The 17,500-nt window shown below is 35.8% G+C and overlaps 1 protein-coding gene across 6 annotated transcripts in view; it reads left to right on the forward strand.

Annotated features, from left to right (window-relative positions):
* Positions 1–17,500, forward strand: part of LOC144960484 (uncharacterized) — a 389,259-nt gene that overhangs the window by 44,633 nt on the left and 327,126 nt on the right. For 3 of the 6 annotated variants that reach the window (XM_078893600.1, XM_078893615.1, XM_078893622.1), the window contains exon 2: positions 2,372–2,512. The gene's annotated coding sequence lies outside the window, so the exon portion shown is untranslated. Of the gene's footprint in view, positions 1–929; positions 1,154–2,371; positions 2,513–17,500 lie in introns of those variants that run through there. The other 3 variants (XM_078893623.1, XM_078893613.1, XM_078893628.1) reach the window with 3 other exon arrangements.

The following is a 17,500-nucleotide window of genomic DNA, read 5'->3' on the forward strand; positions in this document are numbered from 1 at the left end:
TTTATTAACGAAATGCATAGCATCAATTAACTTAATCCCCGTCTCATATCTTTGACAAGAAGATCAAAAGGATTCAGTAGTCTGATGTCACGTCCGCCATCAACCAGCAACTTGGTTCTAAACAAAGAAAATCGGTACTTTTTATTCTTCATGCTGGCTAGAACGTCACATGTCAAGTGATCAGAATGTATAAAAGTCAAAACATGATCAGAGTTACAATGTTTGCTCGTCGGAGGGGTATTTCATAAGGGCTCCGCCATTGTTCCGATGGTTTAGAACCAGTTACTAAATTACTATGCGTCATTACGAGGAAAGTGACGTCACGACTGTTGAAGCCTATTATAATCGGATTTGGCCCCCCCCCCCCCTCCCCGACATTATTTTGAACTGAATAGAAAAGAAAACTTCTTGTCGTGAAAGGGTTAATGCTTAAGGGGTTCATCGGTGCGCGGAAAGTTTTGAATGAATGAATGAATGAATGAATGAATGAATGAATGAATGAATGAATAGAGTGAAATTCTAAAGACACAAGTTGATCAAAATAATATAAGAAAGATTTACTTTACAATTATTATCAATATAATTTTATTATTACCTTTGTCAGTGTTTTTGGCGTATTGGAGAAATTCCCAAACCGTGAAAGTATTCGTCAGCGTGCTGCCATTTCTATGAAAAAATACCTTTTCCAAATTTGGCCAGAAAACGCGTTCTCTTTAAATTAATCGATTAAAATAACACTCATATTGCCAAAATACCAAACCTGAGACTTCAAGTTAAGTCCCAGGTTTGAAAGTTTTTTTTTTGACAAAAATGATTATCATTAAATTTTAACACGACAATATTTAGTGGAGACCGAAAATTTATGGCCAATTTTATTTTTAAAAAGTGTTTTTCTTTTCGAGTAAAAGGAGAGTTGTGTAGTTGTATCTAGTTCGGTCTTTTGTTTCGGTTCGGATACGTTTGAACTCATTTGACTTTCTCAATAACCGATATCTAGATAATATAAATATGAATTTTATTTGGTGTCATTCATGTCTGTGAAAAGTTGGTTGTGAGGAATAGTATTATCTATGTTTGCTTCGTGTTTGTGTCATGTTGGATTTTCCTTGGAGTTGTGTGTGTTTTCGATAGGCGGATAAATTAACTTGGAGGAGTAAAGTCTTATAACAGCTTATTATTGTTGTTATTATTATTATTATTATTATTATTATTATTATTATTATTATTATTATTATTATTATTATTATTATTTTTATTATTATTATTATATATTATTCTATTTATTATTATTATTATTATTATTATTATTATTATTATTGTTATTATTTTATTATTATTATTATTATTATTATTATTATTATTATTATTTATTATTATTATCTATTATTATTATTTTTATTATTATTATTATTATTATTATTATTATTATTATTATTATTATTATTATTATTATTATATTATTTTATTATTATTATTATTATTATTATTATTATTATTATTATTATTATTATTATTATATTATTATTATTATTATTATTATTATTATTATTATTATTATTATTATTATTATTATTATTATTGTTATTATTATTATTATTATTATCATTATTATTATTATTATTATCATTATTATTATTATTATTATTATAATTATTATTATTATTATCATTACTGCTACTACTATACTACTACTACTACTACTACTACTAACTACTACTACTACTACTACTACTACTACTACTACTACTACTTTTGCTATTACTACTACTAACTATACTACTACTACTATTATATGCTATTATTATCTACTACTACTACTACTCTACTACTACTACTACTACTACTACTACTACTAACTACCACTACAAATCCTACTACTACTACTACTACTATATTACTACTACTACTACCACTACTACTACTACTACTACTACTACTACTACTACTACTACTACTAACTACTACTTCTACCACTACAAATCATACTACTACTACTACTACTACCACTACAAATCATACTACTACTACTACTACTACTACTACTACTACTACTACTACTACTACTACTACTACTACTACTACTACTACTACTACTACTACTACTACCACTACTACTACTACTACTAATACTACTACTACTACTACTACTACCACTACAAATCATACTACTACAACTACTACTACTACTACTACCACCACCACCACCACTACCACCACTACTACTACTATAATCATTATATAACTATACCTACTTACTATCATCATTATTATCATTCCATTAAGTATAAAAACACTGTGAAAATTAGAGAGAAAAAATTTAAAAGGAAATTTTATAAAAAATCTATATTGACTGTCATTTTTCTTTTTCTAGTCAAACTGACAAGAAGTTCCCTTTACACTGAATTCACCCCAAAGTGCTGTCGACTTATCTATTAGACCAACTAACAACAAACAACTTTTTAGATTATTGGATTATTAAAACTATCAAAGCACTATTGGATTGTCGACAGTGGTGAGTATGAAATGTTCAATAATACTGATGATATGCGTTTAAGTAAAATACTCATAACATCCGCCAGTGCGACTATAATGTGGTCTAGTCGTATAGCACTCGCTTTCGGATCGGAAGATCCTGGGTTGGTGGGTTCGAGCCTCGCTCGGCACATAGTTGAGTCCTTGGAGAAGGCTCTTTACTCACATTCTCTCACCGTACTCATGTGTAAAATGAGTAACTGGCTGGCCGTTTAACAGCGTTGTCTCTGTCCGAAAAAAAATGTAATCTCGCCTAACAGGCGTCATGTCATGTCCCTTCCTACATGTTAAATGTGGCTGTTGGTCAGGGACCCTTTGTAAAGCGCTTTCAGCAAGTTTAGTGGATATTGCGCTATATAAAAGCTCAATTATAGCTTACCAACGCACTAAACTATGTGTAACCTTCAACGTTTATAGTCTGATTGATAGAATTGAATTCAACAGTCTGATGTCACGTCGCCCAGCAAGGGCGGCCATCGTTGTTCTAAACCAAGATAATCGGTACTTTTTATTCCTCATGCTGGTTAGAACTTTTCATAATATGTCTTGTGATCAGAATGTGTAAAAGTCAAAATATGATCAGATTTATAATGTTTTTTCCCCTCTGGATACGCTTTTATGCTCGTCGGAGAAGTATTTCATTAGGGCGTCCGCCATTGTTCCGATAGTTTAGAACCAGTTAGTACGTTACCAGGCGTCATTACGAGGGAAGTGACGTCACGACTGTTGAAGCGTATTTTAGAGACAACTAACTAGACCTCTACTCAGTAAAACGTTGGCCAAAAACAATAACAACGAGCTGCGTGACGTCAATTGTTTTCCATCTATAAGATGCTGTGCGCTTGCTTGGCTAAGAAACTCACAACATTGGCATCCGGAAATATAATGGACGAATACACAAAGCGATGTAAATCTTGAACGTTTATAGTCTGGTTATTACAGTTTAGTGAGAATTACTCATAAACGTGGATGGCAAAACAAAAAAAAAAAAAAAAAGAGAAGAAAACAATAACAGAGACCTAAGTGACGTTAATTTTGTTCCATCTATAATATTTTAAAGCGCCAAAAATTGCTCTTGTCTTTGTGATTGTTTTTTTGCCATCCACGTTTATGTGTAATTCTCACTTAAATGTATTATCCAGACTATAAAAGTTCATGGATACACACAGTTTTGTGTGTTTGTCCGTTATACTTCCGGATGGCAATGTTGTGAGCTTCTAAGCCAAGCGCATACTATCTATAGATGCTGTGCGTTTATATATAAAACAAAACCAAAAACTCAAAAATCGTTAGACGGATAAATAACGGACCAACACACAAAATTATGTGTAACCTTGAACGTTTAAAGTCGGATTGATAGACTTACTAAAATAAATGGCTGGTAAAAAGCAATAACAAAGAGCTGAGTGACGTCATCTTCTTCCCGTCTTTATAAACGTATATCTTATAAAACATTTTACACAAAGACATTGAATCTTGAACAAACGTCTTCGACTCACGTGACCTTCTAGTAAGACATTCAGTATTGGACACAGTATTTGTGGTCACTGATACTGCCTGTCTGTTGGAAATGGACTGGGATTGATCTGTGATGGCGTTGTACTCACTGACTTGTCTCCAAGCTGTATTCCATCTTTATCACTCTCTCTCTCTCTCTCTCACTCTCTCTCTCTCTCTCTGTCTCTCTCTCTTTCACTCTCTCTCTCTCTATGCTCTCTCTCTCACTCTCTCTCTATGTCTATATATATTATATATATATATATATATATATATATATATATATATATATATATATCTCTATCTATCTATCTTTCACTCCCTCTTTCTCTCTATCTATCTATCTTTCTCTTCTCTCTCTTTTCTCTCTATAATCTATATTTCTCTCTCTCTCTTTCTTCTATCTATCTATCTATCTCACTCTCTCTCTCTCTTTCACTCTCTCTCTCTCTCTTTCACTCTCTCTCTCTCTCCCTCTATCTATCTATCTTTCTCTCTCTCTATCTCTCTCTCTTTCTCTCTATCTATTTATCTTTCTCTCTCTCTCTTTCTCTTATCTATCTATCTATCTTTCTTTCTCTCTCTCTCTATCTCTCTCTCTCTCACTCTTTCTCTCTCTATATATATGTGTGTGTGTATGTCTCTCTCACTCCCTCTCTCTCACTCTTTCTCTGTATCTGTGTGTCTATGTCTCTCTATCTCTCTATGTGTGTGTATGTAGATATATATTATATCACTCTTTCTCTCTCTCAAGTTCTTTTCTTTTTTCTTTTTTTTTCTTGGTATCTGAGATTCATCCCGACAAGATACCGTGTCGAGGCGATGAGTCACATAAAAAAGTTGAGCTTTTATATAGCGCAATATCCACTAAACGTGCTCAAAGCGCTTTACAAGGAGTCCCTGACCAACAGCAACACGTAAACAGTGATACCTGCCAGAAATGTCAGGCAGCCCCAGAGACCAGCGATCACATCGTCCTCCATTGTCCAGTCACTAAACTTGAAGGTGGCTACGAAACCGTCCTTAGGGCGGAGGAAGACTTTAGAAGCTGGGTTGACGAAATACATTTGAAGGTTTAGCCATACGCTACTACTACTAGCAACACGTAACATGTATGTAGAACGAGACATGACGCCTGTTAGGCGATATTGCATTTTTTTCCGAATGATAGAATGTGAGTAAAACCGTTTCCGATGACTCAACTATATATGCTTCGAGCAAGGCTCGAACCCAAGACCTTCCGATCTGAAGGCGATTGTTATAGATAGAACGAAGTTGACGTCACTCAGGTCTTTGTTATGTTTTTTTTTTTTTTTTTCCAACCGCGTTTATGAGTAGTTCTCACTAAACTATATTATCCAGACTATAAACGTTCAAGGTTACACATAGTTTTTGTGTGTTGGTCCGTTATACTTCCGGATGGCAATGTTGTGAGATTCTTAGCCAAGCGCATACTATATATATACCACAAGACAACCACATAGCAGCAGGGTATTCTTTAGAAAGAAGTCCCGATAGCTCCGTAGGTAGAGCACTCACTTCACGGGCAAAAAGGACCAAGATCGATCCCGGATGACGTCGAATTGGTTTTTGCTTTTTTTTTTTATAATCTCCCTGTCCACCCAACAGTGATTGGGTAGCTGGGGTCTGCTACATCTGGCGGAAAGTACAAGCGTTCAATCCTAAATGTAGCAAGCAATTGCTATTGTCCCTTTCAGGCTATATATATAAACCGGGATAAACTGCAGCTCCAAGTGGCTCTGAAGAGTTACTCAACTTACTTATCCCCTTGGTTCCTTACTGCAACATAAGGCGCCAACAAAGAGCTGCACATACGAGATGGAAGTCGGTTTGGACGAATTCAATCCCTCGTGGGGGCGGGGACCTACACTCCTCTAAGCTTGGTGAGAAGTTGCCAGGCTTTGATACCAGTAAGAGGAGACACTTGGTGACTGCGAAATGGCTTCGGTTGAGGAGCTGCCTCACGGCCAGTGCGCTTCATCGGTGGGGTCTTACTACCTGTCCACCATGTACTCGCTGTTGGCAAGAACCTGAGACGGCAGAGCATCTAGTCGAACGGTGTGTTGTGACGATGCTACCCGGCGGGTTTGCGACGGTGCACGAATGCGGACCAGACTTTGCTGATTGGGTCGATCGTCATAACATAGTAGTGTGAAAACCATAAGAGGCTGCTGCCAAAAAAAGTTCCTTCAAGCATCTCTGTCCTGGGCCAGCAGCCAGCTCAATTCATTTAGCTTGTGAGCTTTTATATAGCGCAATATCCACTAAACGTGCTCAAAGCGCTTTTACAAGGGGTCCCTGGCCAACAGCAACATTTAACACAAATAACGGGACATAACGCCTCTTAGGCGAAATTACATTTTTTTTTCGGACAGAGACCACGCTGTTAACTGCCATGTACTCATTTTACACATGAATACGGTGAGGAATGTGAGTAAAAAGAGACTTCTCTAAGGACTCAACTATGCGCTGAGCGCGGCTCAAACCCAGGACCTTTCGATCCGAAAGCGAGTGTCATACCACGAGACCACATAGCCGCACACCTTCGTTCATCTTCCATGTCTTTCCGGCCTCTTTTTTTATCTCCTCTTCAACTGTCCTCCCGAAAAATCACTTTTTAAAAAATTCTTTAGAAAATAATAAAAACAAAACAAAACAAAACAAAACAAAACCCAAATATATTTTCTAAATAGAAAATACAGCCAATCTACAAAGAATGAGTTCAGCCGCCTCACAATCCAATTTGCCAACAACAACAACACCAACAACGACAAGCAGTATTTTTGTATCTGTACAAACCATTATGAAATATGAAACAGCCTTTCTCGTGTGAATTCCAACACAACAGTTCATGTCCTGAGCTAGAATCTCATTGAAGGATTATTAAAAGCCCCCCCCCCCCCTTCCCCTCATATTATTATTATTATTATTATTATTATTATTATTATTATTATTATTATTATTATTATTATTATTATTATATCATCATCATCATCATCATCATTATTATTATATTATTATTATATTATTATTATTATTATTATTATTATTATTATTATTATTATCATTATTATTATTATTATTATTATTATTATTATTATTATTATTATTATTATTATTATTATTATTATTATTATTATTTTTATCATCATCATCACCATCATCATCATCATCAATCATATCATCATCATCATCATCATCATCATCATCATCATCATCATCATCTCATCATAATTATTATTATTATTATTATTATTTATTATTATTATTATTATTATTATTATTATTATTATTATTATTATATTATTATTATTATTATTATTATTATTATTATTATTATAATACTATTATTAATTAATTTATTATTGTCATTATTATAATAATTTATCATCCATCATTTCTAAACAAATTCCGATTTCCCCCAAGCCTCGGGGCTTTTGATGCATACCTTAGGTTTCCCTCGCTCTTCTTATTCTTTAGAATCATTTCTTTCTTTTCCCTTCTTTTCCTTTCTTTCCTATCATTATCCTTTCTTTCTTTCTCTTTTTTTTCAGCCATCCCTTCTAATACTTTTAATTCCTCTTTCACTCGATGAACCCCTCCTCGCTCAATGAGTTTATTATTATTAAATTCATCTGTTTGTTTAATTCACTATTTCTTTCCCTTTCCTTTTCTTTTCCCCTACTGTAATCTGTCTGTCTCTGTTATGTATTTTAATCTAATTCTATCAAAATGGGACCGTTAACATCGCGTTTTATCTCTTTCAAAAATCCGTTGGTTTGTATAAATACTTCTTTGAGTCTGGTATTCTGGGATACCTTGCATTTATTTATTTATTTATCTATTCATTTATTTATTTATTCATTCATTTATCTGTTTATTGATCTATATATATATATAATATATATTATATAATATATATATATATATATATTATAATATATATATATAGAATCGTGTTGGATACAAATGTGGTACGAATAGTGCTCGACATGTAGCAATGGAGCGAATTATTATTTTAATATTTACCACAATGTTGGAGTCAGTCTACATGGATGTTTCAGGCCTTTTGAGCCACCGTCAGGACTGTGTGTGACGACATGAGTTTTCTCATGTATTTATCTACTTATGTGTATGTTTATTTATCTATCTATTTATTCATTTAATATCTATTTATTTATTTATATGTTTATATATCTATTTATTTATTCACTTACTCATTCATGTATTTATGTAATAAGTCATTCATTCATTTGTTTATTTATTAATTTTTTCTTTCTACCTTTATTGGTCTCCATGGTTCGTTTTTTTTTTCGCCTTTTTTTAAAACTCCTTTCCCATTCCTCTTTCTCTCTCCCTTCCTCTCTCTCCCTCTCTCTCTCTCTCTCTTTCTCTCTCTCACACTCTCTCTCACTCTCTCTCTCTGTGTCTCTCTCTATCTCTCTCTCTCTCTCTCTCTCTCTCTCTCTCCGTCCCTCTCTCTCCCTCTCTATCAGCCATCTTCTCTCATCTCGTTCTGTCACTCCAGTTTCCCCTCTCGACGATCTCTTCCTCACATTACCCCCCCCCCCCCCCCATCCCTTTTTCTCAAATTAAAAATAATATAATTTAATCCCTGTTAAAGACGCAGTATATTTATCTATATTTCATTACTAAATTTTTCTCAAATAACACAAATAAAAGTCATGGATACAGATTTATTACTGTAACATAACAAGGATAACATGCTTCGTTCATCCTCCCCCCCCCCCCTCCCCTTTCAACTCTATCCCTCTCTCTCTCTCTCTTCTCATATCCTTTCATACCCCCGCCTCTCTCTCTCTCTCTCTCTCTCTCTCTCTCTCTCTCTCTCCCCCCCCCCCCAACTCTATCCCTCTCGTTCTTCTCACAATATTATCCTTTCATACCCCCCCCCCCACCCTTTCCACCCCCCCCCCCCCCCCCCCCCAACCCACCCCACGTACAAGGAGATAACCATGACGTCGGTTCATGCTCGGTGCATTTTGAAATTAGAAGCTAAAAGAGACATCAGGTTTAACTAGCTAACTGCCTTACTCTGGAAAAACATGTATTTATAAAATTTGGCCAGAAAACTCGTCCTTCAAATATCCATCGATTTAAATGACCCTCACCTTGGCAAAAACTCTCAAACCTGGGACTTCGCGAAGTCTTCCTTCAAGACCCAGGTTTGAGAGTTTTTGCAAAGATGAAGGTCGTTTAAATCGATGGATATTTGAAGGACGAGTTTCTGGCCAAATCTTTAAATTCGCGGTTTTCCATAGTATGACAGTAAATTGGTTCATATGACACAACAGAGACAGGCAAGTTTTTATGTTGAAGTTATTTAGGCCGATCACGAGTCAGGAGACAATATCTCTGCCCATCCATCTATCCATCCATCCGTCCATCCATCCATCCATCCATCCATCCACCCATCCATCCATCCATCCATCCATCCGTCCATCCGTCCATCCACCCATCCACCCATCCATCCATCAATCCATCCATCCATCCATCCATCCATCCATCCATCCATCCATCCGTCCATCCGTCCATCCATCCATCCATCCATCCATCCATCCATCCATCCATCCATCCATCCATCCGTCCATCCATCCATCCATCCATCAATCCATCCATCCATCCATCCATCCATCTATCCATCCATCCATCCATCCATCCGTCCATCCATCCATCCATCCATCCATCCATCCACCCATCCATCCATCCATCCATCCGTTCATCCGTCCATCCGTCCATCCCTCCATCCATCCATCCATCCATCCATCCATCCATCCGTCCATCCGTCCATCCATCCATCCGTCCATCCATCTATCTGTCCATCCATCCACCCATCCACCCATCCATCTATCTATCTATCTATCTATCTATCTATCTATCTATCTATCTATCTATCTATCTATCTATCTATCTATCTATCTATCTATCTATCTATCTATCTATCTATCTATCTATCTGTAACTTTACACAAATTACACAAAGTTTTCCGGAATGGCAATGTTGTAAGCGCACAGCATCTCTATCCGATCCGGCGGGCGGTGTCACAAGTATTATAGATAAACCCATACCATGAATAGCCAAAGTTATTTATCTGTTGTAGACCAATGAATCCATGAAATCTTCAATGCGCAGTAAACGATAAACTGCCGTACTCTGGATAAAAACTCATATTTAAAAATTTGGCCAGAAAACTCATCCTTCAAATATCGATCGTTTAAATGACCTACATCTTCGCAAAAACTCTCAAACTTGGGACTAAAAAAAAAAAAAGAAACTTCGGCGACGTCCCGGGTTTAAGATTGTTTTTTTTTTTTTTTTTTTTTTTTGTTTGTTTTTTTTTCTAAGATGACGGTCATTCAAATCGATCGATATTTGAAGGACGAATTTTCTGGCCAAAAATTTAAATATGGTTTTTTTTTCAGACTAGGGCAGAATAATGATGATATTATTATAGGGTGATGTAAAATCAGTCAATGAAACATTTTTCTATTTATGCATTTGTTACAATAATAATTTACTATCGTATCGTATTGTATCATATCATATCGTATCGTATCATATCATATCGTATCATATCATATCGTATCATATCATATCGTATCATATCATATCGTATCATATCATATCGTATCGTATCATATCGTATCGTATCATATCATATCGTATCATATCATATCGTATCATATCATATCGTATCATATTATATAATTATCATATCATATCGTATCATATCATATCGTATCATATCGTATCATATCATATCGTATCATATCGTATCATATCATATCGTATCATATCATATCGTATCATATCATATCGTATCATATCATATCGTATCGTATCATATCATATCGTATCATATCATATCGTATCATATCATATCGTATCATATCATATCGTATCGTATCATATCGTATCGTATCATATCATATCGTATCATATCATATCGTATCATATCGTATCATATCGTATCATATCATATCGTATCATATCGTATCATATCATATCGTATCATATCATATCATATCATATCATATCGTATCGTATCATATCGTATCATATCATATCGTATCGTATCAACCGTATCATATCATATCGTATCATATCATATCATATCATATCGTATCATATCATATCATATCGTATCGTATCATATCGTATCATATCATATCGTATCGTATCAACCGTATCATATCATATCGTATCATATCATATCATATCATATCGTATCATATCATATCATATCGTATCATATCGTATCATATCATATCATATCATATCATATCATATCATATCATATCGTATCATATCATATCGTATCATATCATATCTTATCATATCGTATCATATCATATCGTATCATATCATATCGTATCATATCATATCGTATCGTATCATATCGTATCATATCATGTCGTATCGTATCATACCGTATCATATCGTATCGTATCATATCATATCATATCATATCATATCATATCGTATCATATCATATCGTATCATATCATATCATATCGTATCATATCGTATCATATCATATCGTATCATATCATATCGTATCGTATCATATCGTATCATATCATATCGTATCGTATCATACCGTATCGTATCATATCGTATCATATCGTATCGTATCGAATCGTATAGATAGTATGCGCTTGGCTAAGAAGCTCATAACATTGCCATCCGGAAGTATAACGGACCAACACACAAAACTGTGTGTATCCATTAACGTATATAATCAGGTTAATACAGTTCAGTGAGCATTACTCATAAACGCGGATGGCAAAAAACAATAACAAACACATGAGTGACGTCATCTTCGAACTATCTATAGTGTCGTATTAAGAGCAAATAGGTTCTAAAATCCTTTAAATGCTCCGTGTAACTTTTTTTGCATAGATACAATTTATTATCAATTATATAAACAACATCCAATGTTAATAAATAGATAATATTGAGTATTAAATATCTAATGCATAAATAGTCTAACTGTCATCTTCAACATTCGTAGTATAATTTACTCTATTTACATTTATTTGGCATGTCCAACTTTGTGCGTTCGAGATTTTCAAATAATTGATATAGATGGTATGAAGTTGACGTCACTAGGGTCTTTGTTATTGTTTTTTTGCCATCCACGTTTATGAATAATTCTCACTTAACTGTATCAGGACTATAAAAGTTCATGGTTACATAGAGTTTTGTGTGTTGGTCCGTTATACTTCCGAATGGCAATGTTGTGAGTTTCTTAGCCAAAAGAGATAGAGATGAGGGGGGAATACAGAAAGAGAGAGAGAGAGAGAGAGAGAGAGAGAGAGAGAGAGAGAGAGAGAGAGAGAATGATGGGAGTGAGAGAGAAACATAGCGAGAAAGAGAGAGAGAAACACTGAGAGAAACACTGTGAGAGAGACAGAAAGAGAGAGATAGGGAGAGAGAGAGAGAGAGAGAGAGAGAGGGAGGAGAGGAGGAGGAGGAGGAAAGAGAAAGAAAGTAACAGAATACCGTATCAAATCGATAAGTCACATATTATTTAACGCTATTCTAAAAGTGTCAACTGTTTTTTGTTGATTGTTTATGTTTATTTCCACCCACGTACGTGACAAGGTGTAAACATTGCAATGTGTGTGTGTGTGTGTGTGTGTGTGTGTGTGTGTAGTGTGTAGTCACACACATGTCATAATTGCACCGTTTGGAGATTGGGATCACGGAGGAACCACAAAGTCTGTTTTTGTTTGTTTTTAAACCCTCTTCCGCACTAGGACAGGACTGTCCCGGGACAGTCCTGTCCCAAATCTGTAACGCCCCCCATAGACGCCGACATCCGCTGGTAGCGGGACAGATGACCTATCGCTTTGACCCCATCCCTGCGTTTATCGCAGATGATTTTTGCCCACATACGGGGAGATATTTTTTTTAGGCGATCGGCGATCGGGGGCGTGGCAGTATAAAAAAGTGGACAATTTTTTTTCGGATTTTCGCTGTTTTCACGTCGGATTCGTGATCAGCGTCAAATTTACAATAGGTTTGATACTAAGAACTGTGTGTTTACTCCAAAAATTGGTGAAATTAGAAATAAATTTTAATTAATAGTGAGGCTATGTGGCCGACAGAACCGATCCCAGTTACTGTCTGTTATTCTATCTTTCGTCTTGCCACAATAGTGATTACATCTCACTAAATTATATCAATTAGACTGTTGAAGGAACGAAATTGACATCATTCCACTCTTTGTTATTGTATTAAGGCAGTCATTTTGGTAATTAGTTCTCACTAAATTATATCAATCAGACTTTTAACGTTCAAGGTTACTCGTAGTTTTGTATGACGGTACGTTATTTCCGACTGGTGGATGTTGCGAGCATTTTACCTAAACTCATAGCATCAATAACCGTCCAAGATATTCGCATCATATGTAGCAATAGCTATAATAATCTAACATGTCGAGAGAGAGAGAGAGAGAGAGAGAGAGAGAGAGAGAGAGAGAAAGAGAGAGGGAGAGAGAGAAAGAGAAAGAGAGAAAAATTTACTTGCGCTATATATACCGCTATATTCAATAAAGGTGCTCAAATCACTTTATAAGGGTCTTTGGCCAACATAAAAACATGTTAGACGAGACATGACTGTTAAGCGATATTGCAATTGTTTCCCGACAGAGACGACGCTGTAAACAGCGAGGGTACTCATTTTAACAGTGAACAAGGTGAGAGAATGCGAGTAAAGAGCCTTTTCCAAGGACTCAATTATGCGCCACTCAGAGCGGGACTCGAATCCAGTACCGTCCGATCCAAAGGCGAGTGTCATTTCACAAGATCACATGCATAGCCGCACAAAAAAGTGATGAGAGAATAGATTCATATGTATTGAAGGAGGAGAGAGCGGATGGAGTGAGTAAAGTTCTAGGATATTTATAGAAGGAACCAAATTAACGTCACTCATCTCATTGTTATTGTTTTTTGACACCCATTTTTATGATTAGTTCTCATTAAAATATATCAGACTATAACGTTCAAGGTTCCATGTAGATCTTTGGGCTGGAGTGATATTTATGGCTGGCGGACTTTGTGAGTATTTTAATTTAACACAGAGCATCAATAGAAGGAATGAATTTGACGTTAGTCAACCCGTTGTTATTGCTTTTAGACAGCATTTTATAATTAACTTATCACTAAGTTATATCAATCAGACAATGAACGTTCGCGTTTGCAGTTTTGTGTGTTAATATGTTATACCCCGATGGAGATGTCGTGAGTATTTTTCCAATACGCATAACATCAATACATTTGCAATCCGATTTAAGTTTAAAAGCAACGTAGACCACGGAAATTTTTCCATTTTGTGGACAATAAAGATTTTTTATTTATCGTCATTATTATTATTATTATTATTATTATTATTATATTATTATTATTATTATTATTATTATTATTATTGTTATTATTATTATTATTATTATTATTATTATTATTTTATTATTATTATTATTATTATTATTATTATATTATTATTACTATTATTATTATTATTATTATTATTATCATTATTATTATTATTATTATTATTATTATTATTATTATTATTATTTATAAAACAAATCGACAGTGTTCCCGTGGCAGGTGAAACGGGTACTCCTCGGGACTACTCGCATTCGCACCCTCCCCCCCCCCCCCCACCACCACCACCACCACCACACACACGCACACAGCTCTTTTCTTTTTCTTTTTTTTTTTTTTTTGGGGGGGGGGGGGGGGGGCGTTGTTTGTAGATTATAATTCAAGGTTACAATGCCCACCCCATTCCAAGGCTTTTTGGCATCTGCCAATCCCAAATGTCTGTGTCAAGGTCGACCGTCATGTCGCGTCAACGGGTGAGGAGGAAAAAAAAAAAAAAAAAGAACTGGCATATTATTATATCATTACATTGAAAATTATGAAAACTATTTTTTATTTTGTATGAAATCCTTTATAAGTTTTACGATGAACAAGAACGAAACTTTTGCCATCTACCTCTTCCTGGCGCAACATTTATAAAAATATTATTAAAAAAAAATAATAACACAGCATTTATTTGGCGCAATATCCACGTGCTCAAAGCGCTTTACAAGGGGTCCCAAGGCAACAGCAATATTAGACTTGAAAGACGAGACATGACGCCTGTCAGGCGATGTGACATTTTTTCCCAACAAAGACAACGAACGGCCATGTTCTCATTTTACACCTGAGTACGGTGAGAGAATGTGAGTAAAGAGCCTTTTCCAAGGACTCAACTCTGCGCCACTCAGAGCGGGTCTCGAAACCTGAACCTTCCGATCCGAAAGCGAGAGTCATACCACTTGATCCATCACAAAACAGGGACGGGCACTTTTCTGTCGGCCACATAGCCTCAATATTAATTAAAATTTATTTCTAATTTCATCAATTTTTGGAGTAAAAACATAGTTCTTGGTATCAAACCTATTGTAAATTCGACGCTGATCACGAATCTGACGTCAAAGCAGCGAAAATCCGAAAAAAATTGTCCAATTTTTTATACTGCCACGCCCCCGATCGCCGATCGCCTCGAAAAATATTAAGCAAAGCGGGCTGTGCGGGCGATCGACCGTACCTAGGTTTATCGGCCAGGTATTTGGCCACACACATTGCGTTTTCACCCCGGTTTGCCTGATCGTGGTTCGGACGCCTATCAAAACCGTGCGTGTATGGAGCCTTTAACATATAGAATTTAGAGAGATCTTCCGCACCTATTGGGACGGGACAAAACAGTCCCGTTGTGTCCCAAGCCGTTGTGAAATGCTACAAAATCAACGGGACAGGACTGTCCCAGTCCCGTGTTCATATCGTTTGTGATAGTAGAAAAATATAGCAGACTTCCGCACTAGGACAAAAAAGTCCCAGACTTGGCGGCGCCGTGTCAAAATTGAAATGCCTGTCTTTATTTTCTGCATCCCTACTACTACTACTACTACTACTACTACTACTACTACTACTACTACTACTACTACTACTACTACTACTACTACTACTACTGCTACTACTACTACTACTACTACTACTACTACTACTACTACTACTACTACTACTACTACTACTATTTCTATTGTTGCTTCTGCTGTGGCTAATGCCACTAATATATTAATACCTACATCCTTTATATTTTGTATTTATTTCCAATTCCATTGTATTTATTTTCCAACAATAGTCCACACTTTATTTTAGTTCACTTTCTATACTGCATTACACAGTTCCTCCCCGCCTCCCCTCTTTTGACATAATTAAGGACGCACCTTTTATAAATTTCTATTGCTTTGTTTTAATTCGCGCTTCCTCACAAAGTAGCATACAATTTCCTGCCCATCAATGTTTTTGTTTATGCATCTTAACAACGCCACTACCACATTATCTCATTCGTCTGTAGTTTTTAATTCATCATGTGTTGTTGATGAAGGGGAAACCCGAAACGTCCATTTTATCTGTTTTCGTTTATTAAACTGAAGCTTACATTCAATTTCACAGTTTTAATTTATTTATTTATTTCAATTCTGAATATAAAAAAGCAAGAACAATTCAAAAAATAATTCTATGTGATGAAACCACGTAAAGAAGGCATAGCAACATAAATATTTTCGGCAATTTAAAAACGTATGTTTATAAATATAATTTAAGAAGTGTCACACTTTGTGACACAGCAGTAACGTGTCTAAAACCGGTCGCACATCTATTCGGTAACTTGTGGGATCAATTATCTTTATCGTTATTTATTTCGGGAATTCTCAATGAAAATATTTATAAGTTAGTCCTTCTGAGCCACTTGGACTCATTGTAAAACAAATTAAGTCCTTTAGAGCCTTGTAGCCAATGGTGCAGGAGTTATTCCGGTTTCAATAGCGTGAAGCGGACAATTAACGTATTTGTTTGAAAACCTTTGAACGGGACGCTAGTCTGTAGTCTATCGCAGATTACTATCCCAGCTTGACAGGTACCCTTTTACACCTGAATGGAGTGAGTGATTGGAGTAAATTTTCTTGCTCTAGAAAGTACAAGTTGGCTTCGGTCGGAATCGAACACAGAACCTCTGAGTCCAGAGTACAACGCGCTAACCATAGGCCATCTTGCCTCCTAAGCTTATAAATCCGGAACTTATCCATGTTTCTGTGGCGTTGAGCAGACAGATAACAGTTTAAAATTTAAAATAATAAAATTCATTTTTTCATCCCATAGGGGAAATTTTTCTCGAGGGTCTATTCCAAGGTAAGACTGGAATACGCCGGGCGTCAGCCGCAATGCAGCGCCGCAAATTTAGCTAGGACAAGGTATACCAGGCGTCAGCCGCAGTGCAGCGCCGCAAATTGAGCTAGGCGAGGTGACTTAATCAACTGATGCCTTTCGGGTACGAAGCATGCTGACTTTCTATTATCCTCTTGAATGATGCT

The sequence above is a fragment of the Berghia stephanieae genome, chromosome 15 (genome assembly GCF_034508935.2).
Source record: "Berghia stephanieae isolate SIO BIC M18660-M18661 chromosome 15, UCSD_Bste_1.3, whole genome shotgun sequence".
Taxonomy (NCBI): domain Eukaryota; kingdom Metazoa; phylum Mollusca; class Gastropoda; order Nudibranchia; family Aeolidiidae; genus Berghia; species Berghia stephanieae.